Raw genomic sequence first — 24,686 nt, forward strand, 5'->3', positions numbered from 1 at the left:
GACTTTCCATTGAATTTTTAGAGCTGTACCTTGCACTTGCATAGCTTATGGATCGGACAGGAAGGGACAAGAATTTTCATGCACACTTTGGGTTTCCCTTTTGTGACTCCCTCCATTTCAATATTTAACTCCATTCTCACCCCTACTCCTCTCAAGTTCCTGCTTCTCTTGCACTCCTGACATCTGACTTCTTTCTCCTCAGTTTAGTAAAACCATCAGTTTCTACCCAGACTTTATTATTCTGAACACAGAGTACACAATCCAAATACACGTGAAACACACCATGGGAAGTTTTTGTGTTTAGAGGATCATATTACCTACAGTTTTGTCTATTTTGATTGGACTCCATGTCTTTAATTTGGGCTTTTAGTTTTTTTCTCCATAATTTGTTAGCTTTCATTATTATCACCATCAGGATTTCTCCAAAAGCCTCTATTTCTAATTAGTTGACATGTTTGATTTATCATGCTTGTGTAATATCTTCCAAAAGATCTTTGGAATCTCATCCATCTCACTCAATTCACTGTCACTCTCCTCATCAATACTTTTGATCATCAGCTCCTGTCTCCACTGATGCTTCTCTTTTTTTGCAGCAGATACCATCCTACAATTCACTGGACAATCAATTTGGAAATGATTTTTATCCACAGTGTACATTGTAATCAAATTCATTTAACTCAATTTTAGGACACATGATATCCAATAACCTGGATATTTTAGATATTTCTGGGATACATGATAAATAAGATCAAATTAGGGGACAGAATCATCTGGCAGATGTTTAACCCAGCCCGAGTGGTGCTCCTAAGTAGGAAATGAGTAACTATCCCAAGGAAGTGATACCAAATACCATTTAGCTAGAAGGAGCAGCAGTTGAGCTGAGAAATGAAAGTTAAAACTGGAAAGAATGAAAACAGGTTGGGAAACCATATTCTGCTACCTATATACCTGCTGGAAATCAGAATAGTGTAAGAAGGTAAACATGGATAATCTCTTTATGATGGTCTTCATTCAACCAATGAAGAAGAGTTGCAGAACTCAGTTTACTTCCTTCAACAAAGATGCAGAAAATGTATGCATTTTGCCAAATGGTACACCTCTACATGATTTTCAGCTTTCTCCACAGTAGCATTTATGACGGACACAGTTTAATTCTCATAATCACTAGGGTTGCAAGAATGTGTGGCTGAGAAGACAGGTGATGCTGAGAAATAATTACTACATATTATAGAAATAGCATTGGTTGGAGTACTACACTAGACAAAATTTTAAGCTTTTTTTCCTTGTTAGTGCATTAAGAAAATCTGATATCTGAAGACCAGCCATATCTTCTTATCAGGCAATTAATACTTCAGACTATAAAATGTTCCTTTTATATGTATGGTCTTGAAAAATACAAAATCTTTGAAATAATCTGCCTGATGTGACTATAACCAAAAAAAAAAAACCACTTAAAAATATGTATTAGAGAGACATACTACCCAGTTGCTAAGAGCATTACTGTATTTGATGTCTTGTCTTAACTTAAAATAAGCATGACATCTTCAAACCAGAGAACTTGCTGAATCTGTAGAAAATATTCATAAGGTATTGTTTCATTGAAACTGAAATTTTGTCAATATTTGATCCTATAACAACAAAGTGACTTTTAAAAATATATTTTGTATTTTTAGGGGAGTTTTTCCTTCACAGAAATAGTGAGCAGAAGGTACAGAAATCCCTCAAATCCTCCTGGCTTCCATATATGTACAACACCTCCCTCCTGCCCCCTTAACAATAGCCTGCATCAGGGTGGTTGTGTATTTGTTACAATCAAAAAACATAGAGTGGTATATTTGTTTTATAAATATACTAACTGGCATATTTGTACAATTATTACTGACACATCATCATCACTTGAAGAACATATTTATATTAGAATTCACTACAGTTAGTATGCATTCTATGGGTTTGGACAAATGTATGACATAGATCCACCATTGTGAAATCATACAAAGTGGATCTTCTTCCTTAAACTTCTCTGTGATCCTCTGATTCATCCCTCTCATATCCAATCCCTAGCATCACTGATCCTTGTACTGTCTCCATAGTTTTATCTTTTCCAGAATGTAGTATATCATATTTAACATTTTGAGATTGGCTTATTTTACTTATTAATATGCATTCAAATTCCTCAATGTCTTTTCATGACTTGATCACTCTTTAAAAATAATTTCAGAATAATATTCCATTATTTGGATATACCACAGTTTACTATTATAGGAGATCTTGGTTCCTTCAAATTTTGCAATTATGAGTAAAATTGTAATAAACGTTCATGTGCAGGTTTAAGTGTGAAAATAAATTTTCAAATCTTATGGGTAAATACCAAGAAGTTATTGCAGAATCATATGGTTAAGAGTATGTTTAGTTTCATAAGAAAATGAAAAACTTTCTTCCAAAATGTTCGTACCATTTTGCATTCCCACCATCTGTGGTTGAGAGTTCTTAATGCTCCACATCTTTGTCAGAATTTTTTTTTATGTCATTGTTGCTGTGGCTATACCACAGTTCATTTAAGCATTCACCTGTTGAAGAATATGTGGACTTTGTATAGATTTTAGTTATTGGAAATAAAGCTCCTTTAAGCTGATTTATTTTTATTTTTCAAATAACACCGAGCCTACTGTCTATTGTGCATAAATAAAATTGTTTCATTTATATATATTATTTGTAGAAAATTAAAACAATACAGATATTTGATGAAGACTTTTGGTTCTCAATAATTGCATTATAATTTACTAGGCTCCCCAACCCTCAAAATGAAGTTCTCGGTTCCATCTACATTTTGAATGTAAAAAGTTATATCATGAAATATTTTTAAAAAATCTTAAGGGGAGCTGAGAACAGGCAGAGATGATGATTGCCCAACTATGGCTGACTGATCCATTTGCAAATGAAACTTTTAATATCTTGACCATCTCAAATTTATAGAATCCACTTAGTGCTGGACATTTTCTCAACAAGCGTGTGAAAAGAACTACCTCTTATTTTCCTCCTCAGGGGCTCAGAAAGATTGATCATCACTTGTGCTCTTTACCATGTGAGCATGGCCAAGCAGTGTGACATATGAAATTTAAATAGGGCAAGAGTCCCTTAAGTTCACACCGCCCACCATATCCACATTCCACTTGGTGAAACACACTGACAATAAGATCAAGAATAGAGACTAGCATGCTGCGTATACTTTTATAGCTGATGCACCTAGGCCCATTTTCAATAGAAATGCCTGCTGGTAACCTTGTTTGAACTCCACTTCTTTTCACTGCCCTCTATAAACTGATTGAGATTTACATGTGAGCATAAATTTTCACTCTGGGATAAAAATCCAAAAGCTACATCCTTATATCATATGATAATTACATGTTCAGTTTTACAACAAACTGCCAAAGAGTTTTTTAGAGTGGTTGTACTATTTTATACTCCCAATAGTAATGTTGGAGTCATTCAGCTTTTTCACAATCTTATCAGCATTCAATGTTGTCAGATTTTTAAGCTATTCTGATCCATGCATAATGATATCTCACAGTGGCACTAATTATATTTTTCCTGGTCAATAGTGATACAAAAATATTTTTTTGGCTTACTTTGCCATCTACATATCCTTTTAAGTGAACTATCTCTTCATGTTTCCCCCGCTTTAAAGGGATTGATTCTTTTTACAGTTGAGATTTGAGAATTCTTTATGTATTCAGTATGATCTGAGTGTGTTCCCCCCACCAAATTCATATGTTGAAACTTAATTACATGGATCAATGGTATTAAGAGGTGGGGCTTTGGAAAATTTGTTAGGTCATGGAAATGGTGCCTTCATAAAAGGGATCAGTGATCTTTTATAAAAGAGGCCTAAGAAAACTTCCCTCCCCATGTACCATGTGGGTACAAGGCAAGAAGACATTGTCTGTGAACTGAAAAGGGGTTCCCCATTAGACTATGAATTTGCTGGTTCCTTGATCTTGGGCTTCTTCATATATAGAATTGGTATAAGTAAATTTCTTCAGTTTAGGGGCTGTGGCTGTGGCTCAGTGGTAGCGCACTTACCTGGCATATGTGAGGCACTGAGTTCATTTCTAAACACCACATATAAATAAACCATAAATGAATAAATAAAATAAAGGACTATCAACAACTAAAAAAAAATTTCATCAGATTATAAGCCACCAGTTTACGGCATTTTGAAAGAATAACAGCGCAAATGGACCACAGCATATATTCTGTTTACTAGCTCTTGTTTGGATGTGGTTTGATAACATTTTCTCCCAGTTTGTAATTTGTTTTTAAATCCTCTTAACAGCATTTTTCTCAAAGAATAAATTTTTAATTTTTATGTACTCTAATTTATTAAAATTCCCTTATCAATTGTGCCTCAGGTTCCAAAAGTTTTCTTTTATGTTTAATTCTAAAATCTTGTAGTTTTACATCTTACATTCAAATTTATGATCATTTGAGTTAATATATGCATGTGGAGTAAAGTTCAAGGGTTATTTTTTCTACCATAGATGTTGAATTATGCCAGAATTATTTGGTGAACTTCTGTGGCATCTTTGTCAAAACTCAAATGGATATGTTTGTGTCTTTTTTTTTAGGTTTTATATTCCTTTCCATTAATTTTTGTTTTTTCCACTGAAAACATATAGTGAACCTTAATATAAATGGATTATTATTGTATTCTTTTTATCAAGATTGTTTACACTATACTTGGTCTTCAGTATTTCCAAATAAATTTCAGAATCAGGTTATCTATGTCTACAAAAAAACATTCTATGATCTTGATACAAATTAAAATAACTCTACAGATGAATTTGGACAACAGAATTGACACAGTTGCTCTTGAGTTATTCAATCTATTAACATGGTAGTTCACTCCATTAATTCACATTTATTTTAATTACTTTCAACCACATTTTGTAATTTTTGGCAGATATATTCTATCCTTGATTTTAAATTTAAACCTATTTCATTTTGTTTGGCTAATTGTTAATGATAATGTGCTTTAAATTTTTGTTTCTGCATTTCATTGTTAGTATGTAGAAATGTGATATTTGTGTGTTGAAATTGGATTCTACAGCCTCACAGAACTCACTTATTATTTTTGCATATTTCTTAAAATATACTAATTTTAACTTACAACCTATTGAAAATGATAATACTCTATTGTTTATAGTTTTAGATGATAATTGCTGGCATTTCATTTCTATGTTTAGTCACTTTTACAAAATACATTGACACAGGGGAGTGGGGTTGTGGCTCAATTGGTAGAACACTGACCTAGCACACAAGCAGCACTGGGTTCAATCCTCAGAACCACATAAAAATAAAATAAAGGTATTGTGTATATCTACAACTAAAAAAATAAATGTTAAAAAATACATTGGCATGCTTTAAAATACTTTCTACACTCCAGAAAAGTTTACAAACAATAGGAATTAACTTTGTAATTAATATATTACTCTAAAAAGTTTTGAAACTGAAACTTTGGGAAATGGTATTTCTTATTCTATTGTAACCACTTTTTTGTGTTGTCATTCTATTTCATTTGTTGACTATTGGAAACTGTTAGGATTTTATAATTCCTAGGTTGGTGATTTTTGTTTTTGTTGTTGTAGTTTTTCATTTTGGTCTTTCAAATGGCAACCATTCAAATAGTTGTACATATTGTGGTACAATTTTAAATTTAATGCATATGTTTATACTCTTTTTAACTTACAGAATTATTGTTATTTTTTTAATCTATAGAGTTTGTTCATTCCAAACCCACTAAAAAAGCTATGAGTCATTTACCAAAGAGATGACAAGCTGGTAAACACTCCACTAACAGTTCATATGTAATTGCTAAAGAAATATTTTATTTTTTTTATTTATTTTTTTATCTTTTTAATATCTTTTATTTTTTATTTTTTTTAAATTGCTTTTATTTTTTAAATACACGACAGCAGAATGCATCACAATTCTTATTACACATATAGAACACAATTTTTCATATCTCTGTTTGTATATAAAATATGCTCACACCAATTCATGTCTTCATAAATGTAAAGCTGCTTTTTCCTTTTTTTTTTTTGATAGAATGCTAGAATTCAATCTATATTAAGAAAAATCTGGATTACAGAGGTAACTTTCATCCTCTTAAATCAATAACTTATCATTATTTTGTTGTTGTTGTTGGTCATTCAAAACATTACATAGTTCTTGATATATCATATTTCACAGTTTGATTCAAGTGGGTTATGAACTCCCATTTTTACCCCATATACAGATTGCTGAATCACATCATTTAACTTCCATTGATCTACACATTGCCATTCTAGTGTCTGTTGTATTCTGCTGCCTTTCCTATCCTCTACTATCCCCCCTCCCCTCCCCTCCCCTCCCCTCTTCTCTCTCTACCCCCTCTACTGTAAATCATTTCTTCCACTTGTATTACTCTTCCCTTACCCCTCACTTCCTCTTGTATGTAATTTTGTATAACCCTGAGGATCACCTTCCATTTCCATACAATTTCCCTTTTCTCTCCCTTTCCCTCCCACCTCTCATCCCTGTTTAATGTTAATCTTCTTCTCATGCTCTTCGTCCCTACTCTGTCCTTAGTTACTCCCTTTATATCAAAGAAGACATTTGGCATTTGTTTTTTAGGGATCGGCTAGCTTCACTTAGCATAATCTGCTCTAATGCCATCCATTTCCCTCCAAATTCTATGATTTTGTCATTTCTTAGTGCTGCATAATACTCCATTGTGTATAGATGCCACATTTTTTTTTTTATCCATTCGTCTATTGAAGGGCATCTAGGTTGGTTCCACAATCTTGCTATCGTGAACTGTGCTGCTATGAACATCGATGTGGCATTATCCCTGTAGTATGCTCTTTTAAGGTCTTCAGGGAATAGTCCTAGAAGGGCAATAGCTGGGTCAAATGGTGGTTCCATTCCCAGCTTTCCAAGAAATCTCCATACTGCTTTCCAAATTGGCTGCACCAATTTGCAGTCCCACCAACAATGAACAAGTGTACCCTTTTCCCCACATCCTTGACAGTACTTGTTGTTGTTTGAATTCGTAATGGCTGCCAATCTTACTGGAGTGAGATGGTATCTTAGGGTGGTTTTGATTTGCATTTCTCTGACTGCTAGTGATGGTGAGCATTTTTTCATGTACTTGTTGATTGATTGTATGTCCTCCTCTGAGAAGTGTCTGTTCAGGTCCTTGTCCCATTTGTTGATTGGGTTATTTGTTATCTTATTGTCTAATTTTTTGAGTTCTTTGTATATTCTGGATATTAGGGCTCTATCTGAAGTGTGAGGAACAAAGATTTGTTCCCAGGATGTAGGCTCCCTATTTACCTCTCTTATTCTTTCTTTTGCTGAGAAAAAGCTTTTTAGTTTGAGTAAGTCCTATTTGTTGATTCTAGTTATTAACTCTTGCACTATGGGAGTCCTATTGAGGAATTTGGAGCCTGACCCCACAGTATGTAGATCATAGCCTACTTTTTCTTCTATCAGACGCCATGTCTCTGATTTGATATCAAGCTCCTTGATCCATTTTGAGTTAACTTTTGTGCATGGTGAGAGAAGGGGATTCAGTTTCATTTTGATGCAAATGGATTTCCAGTTTTCCCAGCACCATTTGTTGAAGATGCTATCCTTCCTCCATTGAATGCTTTTAGCCCCTTTATCAAATATAAGATAGTTGTAGATTTGTGGATTGGTTTTTGTGTCCTCTATTCTACACCATTGGTCCACCCGCCTGTTTTGGTACCAGTACCATGCTTTTTTTGTTACTATTGCTCTGTAATATAGTTTGAAGTCTGGTATCACTATACCGCCTGATTCACACTTACTGCTTAGCATTGTTTTTGCTATTCTAGGTCTTTTATTTTTCCATATGAATTTCATGATTGCTTTATCTATTTCTACAAGAAATGCCGTTGGGATTTTGATTGGGATTGCATTGAACTTATAGAGAACTTTTGGTAATATCGCCATTTTGATTATGTTACTTCTGCCTATCCATGAACAGGGTATATTTTTCCATCTTCTAAGATCTTCTTCTATATCTCTCTTTAGGGTTCTGTAGTTTTCATTGTATAAGTCTTTATTCTCTTTTGTTAGGTTGATTCCCAAGTATTTTATTTTTTTTTTTGAGGATATTGTGAATGGAATAGTTGTCCTCATTTCCATTTCAGAGGATTTGTCCCTGATATACAGGAATGCCTTTGATTTATGCATGTTGATTTTATATCCTGCCACTTTGCTGAATTCATTTATTAGCTCTAATAGTTTCTTTGTAGACCCTTTTGGGTCTGTTAGTTATAGAATTATGTCATCTGAAAATAGTGATAATTTAAGTTCTTCTTTTCCTATTTTTATGCCTTTAATTTCTTTCGTCTGTCTAATTGCTCTGGCCAGTGTTTCGAGGACTATGTTGAACACAAGTGGTGAGAGAGGGCATCCCTGTCTTGTTCCAGATTTTAGAGGGAATGCTTTCAATTTTTCTCCATGCAGAATGATGCTAGCCTGTGGCTTAGCATAGATTGCTTTTACTATGTTGAGGTATGATCCTGTTATCCCTAATTTTTCTAGAGTTTTGAACATAAAGGGATGCTGTACTTTGTCAAATGCTTTTTCCGCATCTATCGAGATGATCATATGGTTCTTATTTTTAAGTCTATTGATGTGGTGAATAACATTTATTGATTTCCATATATTGAACCAGCCTTGCATCCCAGGGATGAATCCTACTTGATCATGGTGCACAATTTTTTTTGATATGTTTTTTAATCCGATTCACAGAATTTTATTGAGGATTTTTGCATCTAGGTTCATTAGAGATATTGGTCTGTAGTTTTCTTTCTTTGAAGTGTCTTTGTCTGGTTTAGGCATCAGGGTGATGTTGGCCTCTTACAATGAATTTGGAAGTTCTCCCTCTTTTTCTATTTCCTGAAATAGCTTGAAAAGTATTGGTATTAGTTCCTCTTTAAAGGTTTTGTAAAACTCTGCTGTATACACATCCGGTCCTGGGCTTTTCTTAGTTGGTAGTCTATTGATGGTTTCTTCTATTTCCTCAATTGTTATTGGTCTGTTTAGGTTGTCTATATCCTCCTGACTCAATCTGGGCAGATCATATGACTTAAGAAATTTATAGATGCCTTCACTATCTTCTATTTTATTGGAGTATAAGGATTCAAAATAATTTCTGATTATCTTCTGTATTTCTGAAGTGTCTGTTGTGATATTGCCTTTTTCATCCCATATGCTAGTAATTTGAGTTCTCTCTCTTCTTCTCTTCGTTAGCATGGCTAAGGGTCTGTCTATTTTATTTATTTTTTCAAAGAACCAACTTTTAGTTTTGTCAATTTTTTCAATTGTTTCTTTTGTTTCGATTTCATTAATTTAAGCTCTGATTTTAATTATTTCTTGCCTTCTACTTCTTTTGCTGTTGTTTTGCTCTTCTTTTTCTAGGATTTTGAGATGAAGTATGAGATCATTTATTTGTTGTTGTGTTTTTTTTTTAAGTAATGAACTCCAAGCAATGAATTTTCCTCTTAGAACTGCTTTCAATGTGTCCCATAGATTCCGATATGTTGTGTCTGTGTTTTCATTTAACTCTAAGAAGTTTTTAATTTCCTCATTGATGTCTTCTAAAACCCATTGATCATTCAGTAACCTATTTTTCATTCTCCAAGTGATGCATGATTTTTCCTTCCTTCTTTTATCTTTGATTTTCAGTTTCATTCCGTTATGATCAGATAAGATGCATGGTATTATCTCTACTCCTTTATATTGTCTAAGAGTTGCCCTGTGACATAATATATGATCTATTTTTGAGAAGGATCCATGTGCTGCTGAGAAAAAAGTGTAACTGCTTGATGTTGGGTGGTATATTCTATATATGTCAATTAAGTCTATGTTGTTAATTGTGTTATTGAGTTCTACAGTTTCCTTATTCAACTTTTGTTTGGAATATCTGTCCAGTGGTGAGAGAGATGTGTTGAAGTCTCCCATGATTATTGTATGGTGGTCTATTAGACTCTTGAACTTGAGAAGAGTTTGCTTGATGAACATAGGTGCTCCATTGTTTGGGGCATATATATTTATGATTGTTATGTCTTGTTGGTCTATGGTTCCCTTGAGCAGTATGTAGTGTCCCTCTTTATCCCTTTTGATTAACTTTGGCTTGAAATCTATTTTATTTGATATGAGTATGGACACTCCTGCTTGTTTCCGCAGTCCATATGAGTGATATGATTTTTCCCAACCTTTCACCTTCAGTCTATGTATATCTTTTCCTATCAAATGCGTCTCCTGTAGGCAGAATATTGTTGGGTCTTGTTTTGTGATCCATTCTACTAGCCTGTGTCTCTTAATTGGTGAGTTTAAGCCATTAACATTTAGGGTTATTATTGAGATATGGGTTGTTCTTCCAGCCATATTTGTTTATTAATGTTACTAAACCTGATTTGTTTTCTTCTTTGATTATTTTCCTCCCTTTATTGTCCTACCTCCCACTGTTGGTTTTCATTGTTATTTTCCATTTCCTCTTCCTGTAATGTTTTGCCAAGGATGTTTTGACGAGATCATTTTCTAGCTGCAAATTCTTTTAACTTTTGTTTATCGTGGAAGGTTTTAATTTCATCTTCTATCCTGAAGCTTAATTTCGTCGGATACACGATTCTTGGCTGGAACCCATTTTCTTTCAGTGTTTGAAATATGTTATTCCAGGATCTTCTAGCTTTCAGAGTCTGTGTTGAGAGATCAGCTGTTATCCTGATTGGTTTACCCCTAAATATAATCTGCTTCCTTTCTCTTGTAGCTTTTAAAATTCTCTCCTTATTCTGTATGTTGGGCATCTTCATTATAATGTGTCTAGGTGTGGATCTCTTATGATTTTGCACATTCAGCGTCCTGTAGGCTTCTGGATTTGGGATTCTGTCTCATTCTTCAAGTCTGGGAAGTTTTCTCATATTATTTCATTGAATAGATTGTTTATTCCTTTGGTATGGAGCTCTGTGCCTTCCTGTGTCCCGATGACTCTTAAGTTTGGTCTTTTAATGTTATCCCATATCGCTTGGATGTTCTGCTCATCGTTTCTTAACTGTCTTGCTGAGCTGCCTATGTTCTTTTCAAGTTGAAATACTTTGTCTTTATTGTCTGATGTTCTATCTTCTAAGTGTTCTACTCTGCTGGTAGTATTCTCAATTGAGTTTTTAAGTTGGTTTATTGCTTCCTGCATTTCTAGGATTTCTATTTGTTTGTTTTTTATTACCTCTATCTCCCTGTATAATTGATCCTTTGCTTCTTGGGTTTGTTTATGTAAATCCTTGTCAAAGTGATCTTTCATTGTCTGATTTTGCTGTCTCATGTCTTCCTTGAGACTCCAGATTATCTGAAGCATGTATATCCTGAATTCTTTATCTGACATTCCAACTGTTGCAGCTATTACCTCTTCTAAAGTTGAGTTGAACTGCATTGCTTGTGGTCCTTTCTTGCCTTGTCTTTTCATACTTCTAGCGTTTCTTTCTGCTTGGTAAAACTGTTGTGTTTTTTAAATTTTCCCCCTATTTATTTATATTGGTCTTGTATAGTTGAAAAATCTCCCTTACAGAGCGGGTAGTGGCTGTGCTCCTCCTCCAATTGGGGTGATCTGTCTACTATGCTGGCGGGCCGCTAGGCCTGCTCTGCCGGTCGGTCGCAGATCTGCCCACCCTGCGGGCGCGGGTGGTGGCTCTGCTCTGGCCCCACACCAATTGTGGTGACCTGACTACCACACCCATGGGTCGTTGGGCCTGATCTGGATGCGGGCGGCGGCTCTGCTCGGCCCCTACTCCAATTGGTGTGAAGTGTCTACCACGCTGGCAGGCCTCTGGGCCTGTTCCGCCGGTGGGTCGCAGGTCTGCCCACCCTGCGGGCTCGTGCGGCAGCTCTGCTGGGCCCCCACTCCAAATGGGGCTACCTGACTGTCACTCCGGCGGGTCGCTGGGCCTTTTCCGGACACGGGCGGCGGCTCTGCTCCGCCTCCACTCCGACCAGTGTGACGTGTCTATCTCGCCGGCAGGCCGCTGGGCCCGTTCCGCCTGTGGGCCGCCGGTCTGCCTACCTTGAGAGCTCAGGTGGCAGCTCTGCTCGGCCCACACTCCAAATGGGGTGACTTGACTGCCACGCCCGGTGGGTCGCTGGGCCTTTTCCGGGCACAGGCAGTGGCCCCGCTCAGCCCCCACTCCAATCTGTGTGACGTGTCCACGACGCTGGCTGCCCACCAGGCCTGTCCCGCCGGTGGGTCGCAGGTCTGCCTACCTTGCTGGCTTGGGTGGCGGCTCTGCTCGGCCCCTACTCCAAATGGGGTGACTTGACTACCACGCCATCGGGTCGCTGGACCTGATCCAGGCGTGGGCGGCTGCTCTCTTCGGCCCCAGCTGCAGTTGGGGTGACGTGATACCACGCCGGTGGGTTGCTTGGCCTGTTCTGGGCGCAGGAGGCAGTTCCACTCTGCCCCTCTGGCCCCCACAGCACCCAGCAGGACCCGGACCGAGAAGCAGTTTCCGAGGGTTCCCCCAGCCCTGGGCCAAAGCAGCTCCGGGAGCCAGAACCTGGCCGCCCCAAGCTCGGTGCACGCTCTGCTAGGAGCAGGCTCCAAGAAGCAGTCTCTGTGGGTTCCCCAGCCCTGGAGCAAAGCAGCTCCAGGAACCAGAACCCGGCTGCTCAGAGCTCGGAGCATGCTCTGCTAGGGGCGAGCTCCAAGAAGCCGTCTCCGCGGGTTCTCTAGCCCTGAGCCTGAGCTATCTGTCTGCGAGACGCAGGCAAATAACAGCCTGAAATCACCTGTTCCGTAGCTGAATGAGCTGAGATCAGTAGAAAACAGGGAAGATTACATCAGCTCTCCAAGATGGCGGCCGCTGGCCTCCTCCGTGGACTGACCGGTGTGGAGAACCGAACTGGACTGCTTCCCTCCTCCGTCTCAAACCCAGAACTAAGCACTGAGCACAGCCATTCCACCGCTGGCAGAAGCCCACAGAATCCGCAGCACTGCACCTCCTCGCCGCCACCTCTCCGCTTCCCAGCGTGCTCCGCAGACTCTGGCTGCGGGCCAATCCGCCGAACAAGCCGTGCCACCCTCCGTGCGGAGAAATCGCCCGCGACTGAGCCCCCGCCGCCAATCCTCATGCGACGCTGGAAATTCCCAACAAGAGAGCCTTCAGCTGTTTTAACTCGTCATTCTCCTGCACAGTGACGCGGCACACAGGGGTGATGCACTCCCTTCACCGCCATCTTCCCCTCCCCGCTAAAGAAATATTTTAAAAGGATGGAATTCAGAATGTCTTTACTGCTTTCTGACAGACTTTATAATTTAATATATAGACAGAGAAGTAGGTCTGAGATCTTGCAAAGGTAAAACATGAAAACCCCACCTGATTATTCGTAAGTTCATTTGGAATGATGCTCTCTGTGAGCAAAGATGCTCCTGAGCATAGTAAACTATGCTGTGTTGTCAAATTACCCCTTTGTGATGAAGAAATATGTAATAAAATATGCAAACCCTCTGTAGCTAACCTTTTCATTCCCAATAGAGCATAGGGACTTGGGCTTTAGTTTGAAGGAAAATTTTCACCAAGTTGGGGTTATATAAAAAGCATATCAAATTTCCCATAGAAGAAAACTGAATGGTGGTTAATAGAGCGAAGGATTTGGATTCAGCCAAGCCTAGCTTCATTCCACTCTATGAGTATTTTAGTTTTATAACTAGTTCAACTTCAAATTGGAATTTTAAAATGTTCCTCACATGGTTATTTTGAGAGTTAAATATAGCATACCATATTTGAGGCTCTAGTGCATGGCACATATAGGTACTCAATGAATAGCCAACTTGCTATTCTTTTCAAAATTATTGGTATATAGTGGATTGGACAAAAATTAACTCTACTATCAATTGCCTGCTTATATGAAACAACTTACATACATTATCTCTGATAGTATGTGGCTATATACAAAACATTTGCCTTACAAAAACAACCTGGATATCTCACATATTGGAAAATTTCCTCATTCCAAAATGATCAAAATTTTTTGAAATTTATTTTTAAAGCATATCAAATAAATTTACTTAAAAACATTTAAATTAATACTTTCATTTGCATCTAACAAATTGTTTTAATTTTTATGTTATTTATAATAATTTTTTATATGTGACAGCAGAATGCATTTCAATTCATATTGCATATATGGGGCACAATTTTTCATGTCTCTGGTTGTACACAAAATAGAGTCACACCATTTCTGCCTTCATACATGTACTTAGGGTATGATGTCCATCTCATTCCACCGTCTTTCCTGTACTCAAGCCCCCTCCCTTCCTCTCTCTCTCCTTTGTCCTAACTAAAGTTTGTCTTTTCCTCCCATGCTACTCCCCCCTCCATTCCCATTATGACTTAGCATGCTTATATCAGAGAAAACTTCAACATTTGGTTTTTGGGAATTGCTTACTTCACTTAGCATTATATTCTCCAAATCTATCCATTTACCTGCAAATGCCATGATTTTATTCTCTCTTATTGCTGAATAATATTCTACTGTGTGTGTGTGTGTGTGTGTGTGTGTGTGTGTGTGTATATATATACACATTTTCTTTATCCATTCATCTACTGAAGGGCATCTCAGTTGGTTCCACAGTTTAGCTATTGTGAATTGTGCTGCTATAAACATTAATGTGGTGTGTCCCTGTAGTATGCTGTTTTTAAGCCCTTTCAGTATAAAACCAGGAGTGAGATGGCTGGGTCAAATAGTGGTTCCAGTCCCAGTTTTCCAAGGAATTTTATACTGCTTTCCATGTTGGCTGCACCACTTTGTAGACCCACCAGCAATATGAGTGTGCTTTTTTCTGCACATCCTTACCAACACTTATTGTTATTTGTATTCTTAATAGCTGCCATTTTGACTGGAGTGAGATGAAATCTTAGAGTAGTTTTGATTGGCATTTCTCTAATTGCTAGAGATATTGAGCATCTTCTCATATATTTGTTGATCAGTTGTATATTATCTTTTTTCTTTTTTATTGACTTAAAAAATGATACTGGAGTGCATTACAATTCTTATTACATGTACACAGCACAATTTTTTTATATCTCTGTTTGTATATAAAGTATGTTGACACCAATTCGTGTCTTTATACATGTATTTTGGATGATGATGTCTATCACATTTCACCATCCTTGCTAATCCCCTGCACCCTCCCTTTCCCTTCCACTCCTCTGCCCTATCTAGAATAGTGTCTGTTCAATTTCTTTGCCCATTTATGGATTGGGCTATTTGTTTTTTTGATGTTAAGATTTTTGGGTTCTTTATATAGCCTAGAGATTAGTGTTCTATCAGGTGTGCATGTGGTAAAAATCTGCTCCCATTCTGTAGGCTCTCTATTCACATCACTGATTACTTCTTTTGATGAAAAACTTTTTAGTTTGAATCCAATAATTGATTCTTGTTAATTCTTGCCCTATAGAAGGCTTAGTAAGGAAGTTGGGGCCTAATCCCACATGATGAAAGTTAGGGCCTACTTTTTCTTCTTTAGATGCAGGGTCTCTGGTTTAATTCCTAGGTCCTTGATCCACTTTGAGTTGAGTTTTGTGCATGGTGAGAGATAGGGATTTAATTTTGTTTGGCTGCATATGGATTTCCAGTTTTCCCAGCACCATTTTTTGAAGAGGCTATCTTTTCTCCAATATATGTTTTTGACAACTTTGTCTAATATGATATAAGTGTATTGGGGTTTATCTCTGTGTCCGCTATTTTGTACCATTGGTCTATAACTCTTTTTTGGTGCCAATACCATGCTGTTTTTGTTACTATTTATCTGTAGTATAATTTAAGGTTTGGTATAGTGATGCCACCTGCTTCACTCACTTTTTCTTGGTTTTGTTTATGCAGCTTTTTGTTGTTTTTGATAAATTTGAATCTAATCTTAATTTTCATATTCTTGAAATCTCCTACTTCTGAAATGGATTAGTATACCTTGGAGCATTGTCCTCAGAAATAAATTTAATAAGTGAAAATTCAAAAAGAAATGAAAATTAATGTTTACTTATTTACCACTGAAACCATGTAAGGCTCAAGTTTCTGGAAGCAACTCATCTAATTATGTATTTCATTATAGCAAGAAAAATTCAATAATTCAAATTTCTCTATTTTGCTTAGGAGCAATTTTAGTAACTTGTCTTTAAAATAATTTTAAAAATTTAATCTAATTTTTTGTATTTCTTTCTTTGAAATTATTCAAAATAATTATCCCATAGTACCTATAGGGCTTGGTTCCAGGACCACAACCACCCTCACTCAGATTCCAAAATCCTTGTATGTTCAAGTCATTATATAAAATGGTGGATATAGGATTTGCAGATCACCTACGCCCTCATTTACTCTAAATCTTCTTTTTATTACTTGTAATACCTAGCCTAATGCAAGTGCTATTTAAATAGTTGTTATAGTCTATTGTTCAGAAAATAATATAAGAAAATGGCTCTGTACATATTCAGTAGAGGAAATAAAAACATTTTTCTTTTTGTTTTTGATTCATGGTTGACTGAATTCACAGATGTAGAATCATGGATCCAGAGGGCTAATGGTATTCCTGTTAGTTATTTGTATTTATCAAGTTTACATTGATGCTCCCGTTTTATGGGTAATTGTTAATTTTATCTGTATCCAAGTATTTCTTAGATTTTGGATTTCTCTAGCTCTACGTGTCACTTTCCCATATAATTATTGACATGTATTGTTACTTCTCTTTTAGTCACAGAATAATATTTTCAATTTTTGTACAGTCTATATTCATATCTTACATAACTTACATAACTTTATTTACATGTCACGCTTTCGGTTAGTCTTCACTTCTCTCTACTTTAAAGAGGTGCAATCTGCAATCTTGGTTCATTAATAATATTGTAGTAACTGAATTACATTGCCATTAATATTTGATTCAAATCTATTGCAGCTATACAGGTGATAATCTCTCCCTTTAAAACATTTCTTTTGTTAGTTCCTGAGAGAAATTTTAATTCGATTTTGGAGGACATTTTCATTGACCACAGGATTCTAGATTTAAACTTAAATGCTTTCATCCTCTTAAAGTTATTTTCCCATTATATTATTTTCCTTTCTTTCTATTGACAACAGCTTTTAGTTGAATTTCAATGGATACATTAATTATAAGTATTTTAAAGCCAATATCTAATATCTCCAATATTTGCACCATCTAAAGGTATGGTTCTATTGTCTGTTTTTTCTCTTACTTTATTAATGAGTAGTTTTTAATTAGCTCATGCCACATTGCAGGCAACACCAGAACTGATATGCTTACTATTGTTCTTGAGTCTATCAATCATCTCATTTGTAGTTCTTATTTCAGATGGGCTCATGCTCCCACCAGCAGTCATCTGGGTGTAAGGCTGGTGTATCTGATGATTATGGCTTGATTCTTTCATATATTTATGGTAAACTTAAAACTTCTCTCACCTGTCCTTAACCAAAACATATGGACTGTCTTCCATGTGGTGTCTCATTCTCAACATTGTAGCTCAGGTCATTCATTTGGTGCTAAGAAGAATCACAGAGAGAAAAAGATAGAAAGAGGCCTAAATATTCTGAATCCTAAACTTTGAATTGATGCACTATCACACCTAATATATTTTTATCAATCTCAGCCAAACTAATCTCAAAGTCTACCATGATTCAATGGTGTGGAAATTTACTCAACCTCCATATCAAATTGCAAAGTAATATTGCAAGAAACATGGATTTAAGCTGAAATATAATTGGGGTGATTTTTGTAACCATAAATCTCAATATTTATGTTAATTTTATTGAATGCTAATCATTATATATCAAATATTGTAGGGCCATGGGTGTTATCTTCCCACAGAAAGTTTTAACCCTATGTTCTCAATGGCAGTAGAGCAGTGGATTATATCTCAATCCAATTCAGATTTTAGTTCACTCATGGTTGCTTTTCAGCCTTTGAAAGGACATGCTTACTTCTGTTTTTTTTTTTTTTTTTTCCTACTGATAATAGATATATGGCTTTCTGGGATTCTGAGTTGATAACCTGGAGCAGTTCTTGGAGCCAATCTTTTTGGTTGAGTCTGAACTAAAATTTTTGTCTCACTAAAAGATAAAGATTATTAAAAAATTTTTTTTTCAGCACCTTTGTGTTTGACTAGTTAGCTTCAAATCCTTTGGACTTTAATTGCAAATGACTAAAGTTGAAAACCTATGTTGAGTATCACTCTCATTTCTCTGCAATTGCATTCTCTTTCAGATCTTGGCCTCCTAAATCTTGACTGTTTTGGCAGCCCCTAAAATGTAATTTTGGTCTCATAATGCCATAAAATTGTCCCAAACTCTAGTGTCTTTCTCTACTTATTTCTATTGCCCTTAACTCTCTTGCCCAGCTCCTACTCTCATGAGTATACCAAGACTTGAAAAATGTCTTGAAGTATTTTCAGTGGTATATAGGATGTTTACTTATTTTAATGTGCTTCTCTCCAGCATAAGGCATCTAAGGTCCAGGCTGCCTTGCCAGTTCAAAGCTGATGACTTCAAACAGATTATAAAAAATAAATAAAATAAAACCTGTTTTATGCAGCTTTTCTAACTTTCTTCAATAGGAATATTGGCCACCTCCAATCAAACAAACCATAATTTAAAATAATGTATTTTCTAAAAACTATGTTATTACATATAGGGAGAAGCTATAAAATATATTAACATTAATATAGGTTACTCTAATAGATTAGAAAGAATAAAATACAATTATTCTGGAAGAGTTATAGAGAAATAAAGAGAAACACTATAAAACTACAAAGAAAATGGGGTCAAGGACAGTAATGGAAGGTCTCTCTACAATTCTTGAAATTATTCTGTGTGAGATTCTATTCTAAGATTCTTAAGTTTTTAATGTAAACAAATAACTTACTGGAGGCAAGGTTTCATATCAAAGCAAATTAATGGAATTAGTTCATTAAGAAATTAATTTAATTAAGATATTTTCTGGATTAAAACAGTAATCCTAGACATAACACTAAAAACATAAAGGAAAAAAATAGTTTAGAATGCATCTAAGTTTAAAAGTTCTGTTCTAGAAATTAGATCTATTAGAAAAAAAAAAGAGAAGCTAGAGGTCAGGATAAAGTATTTGCAATCACATTCCTTGCAAAAAACTTGTATTCAGAATATAAGAATCCTCAAAACTTAACTCTAATGAAGATAGTTTTTTGTTGTTGTTGTTGTTGTTGTTGTTTTTTTAATGAGTGAAAGACTTAAGCAGATACTTCCTCACCAAAAAAGATACACCTTTTGTAGGCAAATAAGCACTTCAAAAGATGCTAATCCCTGCAAGGATAATCCTCCCCTGCTGAAGAACTGACTCCAAGTTAAATTCCCAAGGTTAAGCGAACCTGATGCAATCCAAGATGCCAAGGCCCACATTCTTCTTGTCTCAAATAGTTATTTCCATCCAAGGCACTCAGGAGGAATCAGTTAACAAGAAATTCAAGGCGCTGAAGCCATTTACAGGTCCTTGAGGGTGAAAGCAATGATTCCCAAATTGACCAATCACCTGAAAGAGTAGAGCCATTCCATTAATTAGCAGCCATTGTAGGAGTAGAAATACAGGATGAGAGGCAATTCCTGTCTGGTCTCCATGGCAATTCCTGGTTGGTGGTGTTTGCTGGGAATCCAGGTGTCAGTCATACTGGTAATGCTAGAGGTGGGCAGGGAGTAGGAGGAAGAGGGGTAGAGGGGAAGAGGTGGGGCATGTAGGGTATCATGAGGGGCAGAGAGGACACTAATAAGTGGACAGAGAAGTATTTAGAGGGAAACGTTTTTAGGAGAACAGGGAGAGTATTCCAAGTGGATGAAGTTGAAAGGGTCAGCAAGCTGGTTTGGGCTAGAAAGAAGGGTTTGAGGAAGTCAAGACACAGATTTATAAGGAGATAGGGAAGAAGTTATGGGTAGAAAGGGAGAGGAGTCAGAGTTTATAGGTGGTTGAAGAATGTCTTAGAGAAGCCAAGTGAGGGGCTTGATGGGGAGTTTAGGAGTTTATGGATGAAGAGTAAAAGGTACAAGACCATGATGGATTCACAGGAAAAAAGTGTATGTGGGGGGGTGTATTCTAAAAGGGGATAGTAGAGCTAATGTGAACTTCAAAGTTTTTTGAGAATTTCAAAGAATAATGTTTATAATGAAAGCATTACAGATGAAAAGTGATAATGTAAGCATCTTATATATGGGGCAAAGAGAAGGCTACTCTGGCGACAATAGCAGTGTTATAGTAACAAATTATTTTGAGAGGTCAATAGAGGTTTTAGGGAGTTTAAGAGTCTTCAGAGTTAGGAATTGTTGGGGGGGTGGCGGGCGGGGCAGTGCTGCAGTAGAAAAGGCCAAGTAAAACATGCTGGAGGAGATCTTCGAAGCAGTTGTAGAGGACAGGGCACAGAAAAGGGTTCTAGGAAAAGAGGGATTATAGGACTCAGAAGGTGGGGAGTTATATAGACAGGGAAGTACTAAAGAAAGGGATAGAGAAAAGTTAGAGATGACATGGTGACAACGAGAGTTTTAAAGGGAGTTCTGAAGATTTTATGTGAAGCAAGAAGAAATGTGTTAGGGTGAATTGTCCAGGTATAGACAGACACCCTTTGTAACTGGAATAGAAAGAGGTGGTAGAGTCCAGAAGCCATACTCAAGTCTAACCCATTCTCTGCTCCCAGGTGTTTGGATAAATGTCTAAATATAAGATCATGGAGGACAAGGGTGAGGAACAGGAAGACTCCAACCCCTATTTGTGGATGTCCCTCCTTGCCCTCTGTATTTGCTGTTCCTTTGACTTCCCAGCCTTAATCTTTATCTTACAAGGTATGACTTTGCAAATGGCAATCCTTACCCTCCCTCTCCATCCTGTCCCTGAGTCTGACTCAGCTTCTTCCTTATTCTCTTCTTGTGATAGGAGTCTGAGAGGTGGCACCTTCTGTAGGTTCAGACCCCTAGGCTCACTCCATACAATAATTCCCTGAAGCTCATCTTTTCCTGTTTCCTGTCTCAGGCGAGAAGCTACAATGAAGAAAAATGCTACAACAAGGCAGCCAAGATCTCTGAACAAGCCTACTGTTTGGCCCTCACAGGCATTATTTTGGGACTTTTCCCAATCCCATTAATACTCCTTAAACTGCATTTTCTAAGGTAACCTCTGTCCTAGCACAGGAAAAAAAAAAAAAAACACCAAATATATGAAACAATGAAACTTTACTCTGGCTGCAGAATCTACTTCAATGTCTACAATTCCAGGTTACCTGAAATCAGGAAAAAAATAAGATTTTGAGATTCCTGTTTTAGTCAGCTGTTCATTACGTGGTGGAAAGACCTGACGAGAACAACTTAGAGGGGGAAAAGTATGTATGTTTTGTGTCATGGTTTCAGCGGTTCAGTCCATGTTCAGCTGACTCCATCGCTCTGGGCAGGAGGTGAGGCAATATATCATGGTGGAATGGTGTGGTGGAGGAAAGCAGCTCAGGTCATGGCAACTAGGAAGCAGAAACAGACTTGTGTTTATCGAGGATAAAATACAAACTCCCAAGGCATTCCCCTAATGACCCATGCCATCCAGCCACACTGTACCTGCCTAGAGTTACCAGTCGGTTAATCCATTCAAATAGTCTTATATCGTCTCACATGTGAGATTTGGGGGAATACCACATATGGAAACCATACATTTTCTTAACTGTTAATGAGGGCTTAAAAATAACAAACAGATGGCTTAAATTATTTTCAATTTGATGAAATTACTCACTCTTTTTGCCTTCAATTGTTTTTATTTCTCTAAATAGCTAATGTTTCTTCATTAATACATTATAGACATAACATATGAAATCAGGCCTGGTGTCCACTCAGGCCAAGACAGTTCATACTCAGCTTGGAATTAACATGTTCTGGCTCATTATGTCTATTCACAGACTTAGTGGACATGTTTGTTTTTCACAAATAATTTTTAAGCCAGTTTGGTTTCATTTTCTTAATGTTCGATTATTAATTCCTAAAACAACATAGCACAATAATAAAATGAAAAAAAAATTCTCTAACCCCCTCTAAAGAAAAACCTTTTCATATCTTCATTTCATTTTTTATAGAGTCTTCAAAATATTCACTGTTTATTGATACATAATGTTCCATCAGGTTGATGCCCCATGGTTTACTTAATAACTGCTTTTGCTGGGCAATAGGTTACTTACAATTTTTAACAATCATGAATAATACCTCACTGATTTCAATGCAACTTACGTGAATAAATATAATTTTAAGTCTTTATAAATGTGCCTCTGCTTGGAGAAAGCACATATTCTTCTTCCCGTATTATTCTTGTAACATAGAAATGGTGGATGAACAATTTGGCTGTACCTCAGAAAAGCTCTCAGCATACAGAAGAGAGTGTCACAAAAATATAAACTGCTAATCTAGTCTTCATTTTGTTGACAAAATGTGTTGAATTTTAAGTAACTGAAATGTGATCGAACACGTGAAATTATATATGCATTTCCAATCTGATAGGCCTCACATTTATTACTTTTTTGTTTTATTATGGAAAAATATACAAAACAAAAATGTCCAATTTATAGGGTACACTTCTATGGCATTCAGTATATTCATGAAGTTGTGCAACCCTCACAGCTATCTATTTCCACAACTTTTTTCAACATCCCAAACAGAAACTGCACAAACACACATGATTCTACTTTTGGTCTTGATGGATTTGCTTAGTCTAAGTAGCTTACATAAGCAGAATCATACACTATTTGTTCTTTCGTGTCTTACTTCTTTCACTTGGAATATTCTTTTTAGGGTTCATTCATGTGTCTCAAAATTTCATTCAATCCTTTGTTCAAGGATTTAGAGTATTCATTGTGTGGATATGCTACATTTTGGTTTGTCCATTCATTTATCACTTGGGTTGTTTCCACCTTGGTTGTTGTATATAATGCTCCCATGAATATTGTTAAAGTCCATGCTTTCCAATCTATTGGGAATAGATCTAGGAGTGAAATAGTTAGATTTTGTGGTAATCATCAGTTTAACCATTGAAGGAAATGCCAAAGTGTTTTCCATAGGGTTGTACTATTTCCCATACAATGAGAAAGTTTTCTAATTTCTTCACATCCTTGCAAACACTTATTACTTTCAGTTTTTTTTAAAAATAGCTATCTTAATGGGTATGAAGTAGTATATTATTTAAAATTTTAATTTGCATTTCTATAATGAATAATAATGTAGAGCATATTTTCATATGCTTCCTGGCCATTTGTATGTCTTTGGGTTGATACCTATTCAAATCCTTTGGAGGACAGAAATTTTTGAAGTTTTGTTTTCAACAGTGAACCTCTGGTGTTTGTGACAATGCTGGTACATATTAAATGCTCAATACCATCTGATAAATGAGTCTTTTAAAAAATGGCTGATCTCTCTCTTCCATTTAAAACTATGCAGTGAACACACACACACACACACACACACACACACACACACACACACTCACACACACTCACACACACCTTGGTGAAATTTAAGACTAAGATGGAAAAATAATCAAGATTTAGATAGCCAGATCTGGTGAGAGAGGTAGCATTTCAGGAGAAGGTTCTATATAGTCAGTCTCAGAGACAAAATAGGGCTTCTTCCTGGCTTGAGATATTGAATAATGCAAGGAGATGGAGGGATCTGGGACAAGAGGCCAGTAAGACACAGGCCATGCAAGGCCAACCAGTATAGGATGCAGTATCTGCACTTCCTTCTTTGGCAAAGGAGAACAAATGTGACTGTTCAGTCTGTGGAGGAACTGGACAGAATTTTATTTGGAAGCACAGTCTGAAAATCTAAAATATATAGCTCATATTTAGTGATTTTGCACACATTAAAAAATAACCCCAAGCATTGTTTTATAAAATGTAAATGAATGTAGCTTGGTAAAAATAACTCATATCCCCATCACAGACACAGCAAAACACTACCCAATGAGGAGGTGTGTGACCCTCAGCAAATCCCTAAAAAAAATTAGTCTATCATCTTTCTAAGGTGTGTGCCTATGTATATCCTGCTTCAAAATTATCAAGAATAAGTGATGCTTCCTTAGTAAAGAGACCTGAGAGCTTTCCATCTCCTACTTCTCATCTTTGTCCTTCTCTAAAAGATCCCTCATTGGGTCCTTAGGGTCTGGCCTTTACACTCACACATTTCTTCACATTATTTCGAGTATTTGCCTCGATATTCTATGTTACATGACTAGCAGAACCCCTTTTCTCCCCTATACTGGGGTACTGAATTCAGTATTATTTCTTATTACTCCTGGGCTTCATGTAGTTGCTGTGTTGCTTTCTGACATCTTTAACCCAATTGTGAATAAAGAGAACACTTACCCACCCCCCTATGAGCTCCAAACTTGGTAAATAATAAGACTCAGGAATAACAAAATAAGATTTCTCACAGTAATTAACTGAAAATCATCTACTAATCAGGATGCCTTTTGATGTCCATAGGATCCTGAAATCCTTCAAAGTTATCCCCTGTCCTGACTGTAGGATGTCTTGATTGGGTAGAGGGCATTTATTTTCAGCATCAAGGAATGCTGAGTG

At 36.6% G+C, this 24,686-nt stretch overlaps 1 pseudogene across 1 annotated transcript in view; it reads right to left on the minus strand.

Annotated features, from left to right (window-relative positions):
* Positions 1-19,537: 19,537 nt before the first annotated feature.
* LOC308634397 (poly(A) polymerase alpha-like) overlaps positions 19,538-24,686 on the minus strand; it is a 30,718-nt pseudogene continuing 25,569 nt past the window's right edge. The window contains exons 4-5 of the transcript in view: positions 20,954-21,120; positions 19,538-19,630 (exon numbers count right to left, since the gene is read on the minus strand). The product of the transcript in view is annotated as a poly(A) polymerase alpha-like (transcript). The remainder of the gene's footprint in view (positions 19,631-20,953; positions 21,121-24,686) is intronic.

Source organism: Spermophilus citellus (genome assembly GCF_964194105.1).
Source record: "Spermophilus citellus genome assembly, chromosome: 15".
Classification (NCBI taxonomy): Eukaryota; Metazoa; Chordata; class Mammalia; order Rodentia; family Sciuridae; genus Spermophilus; species Spermophilus citellus.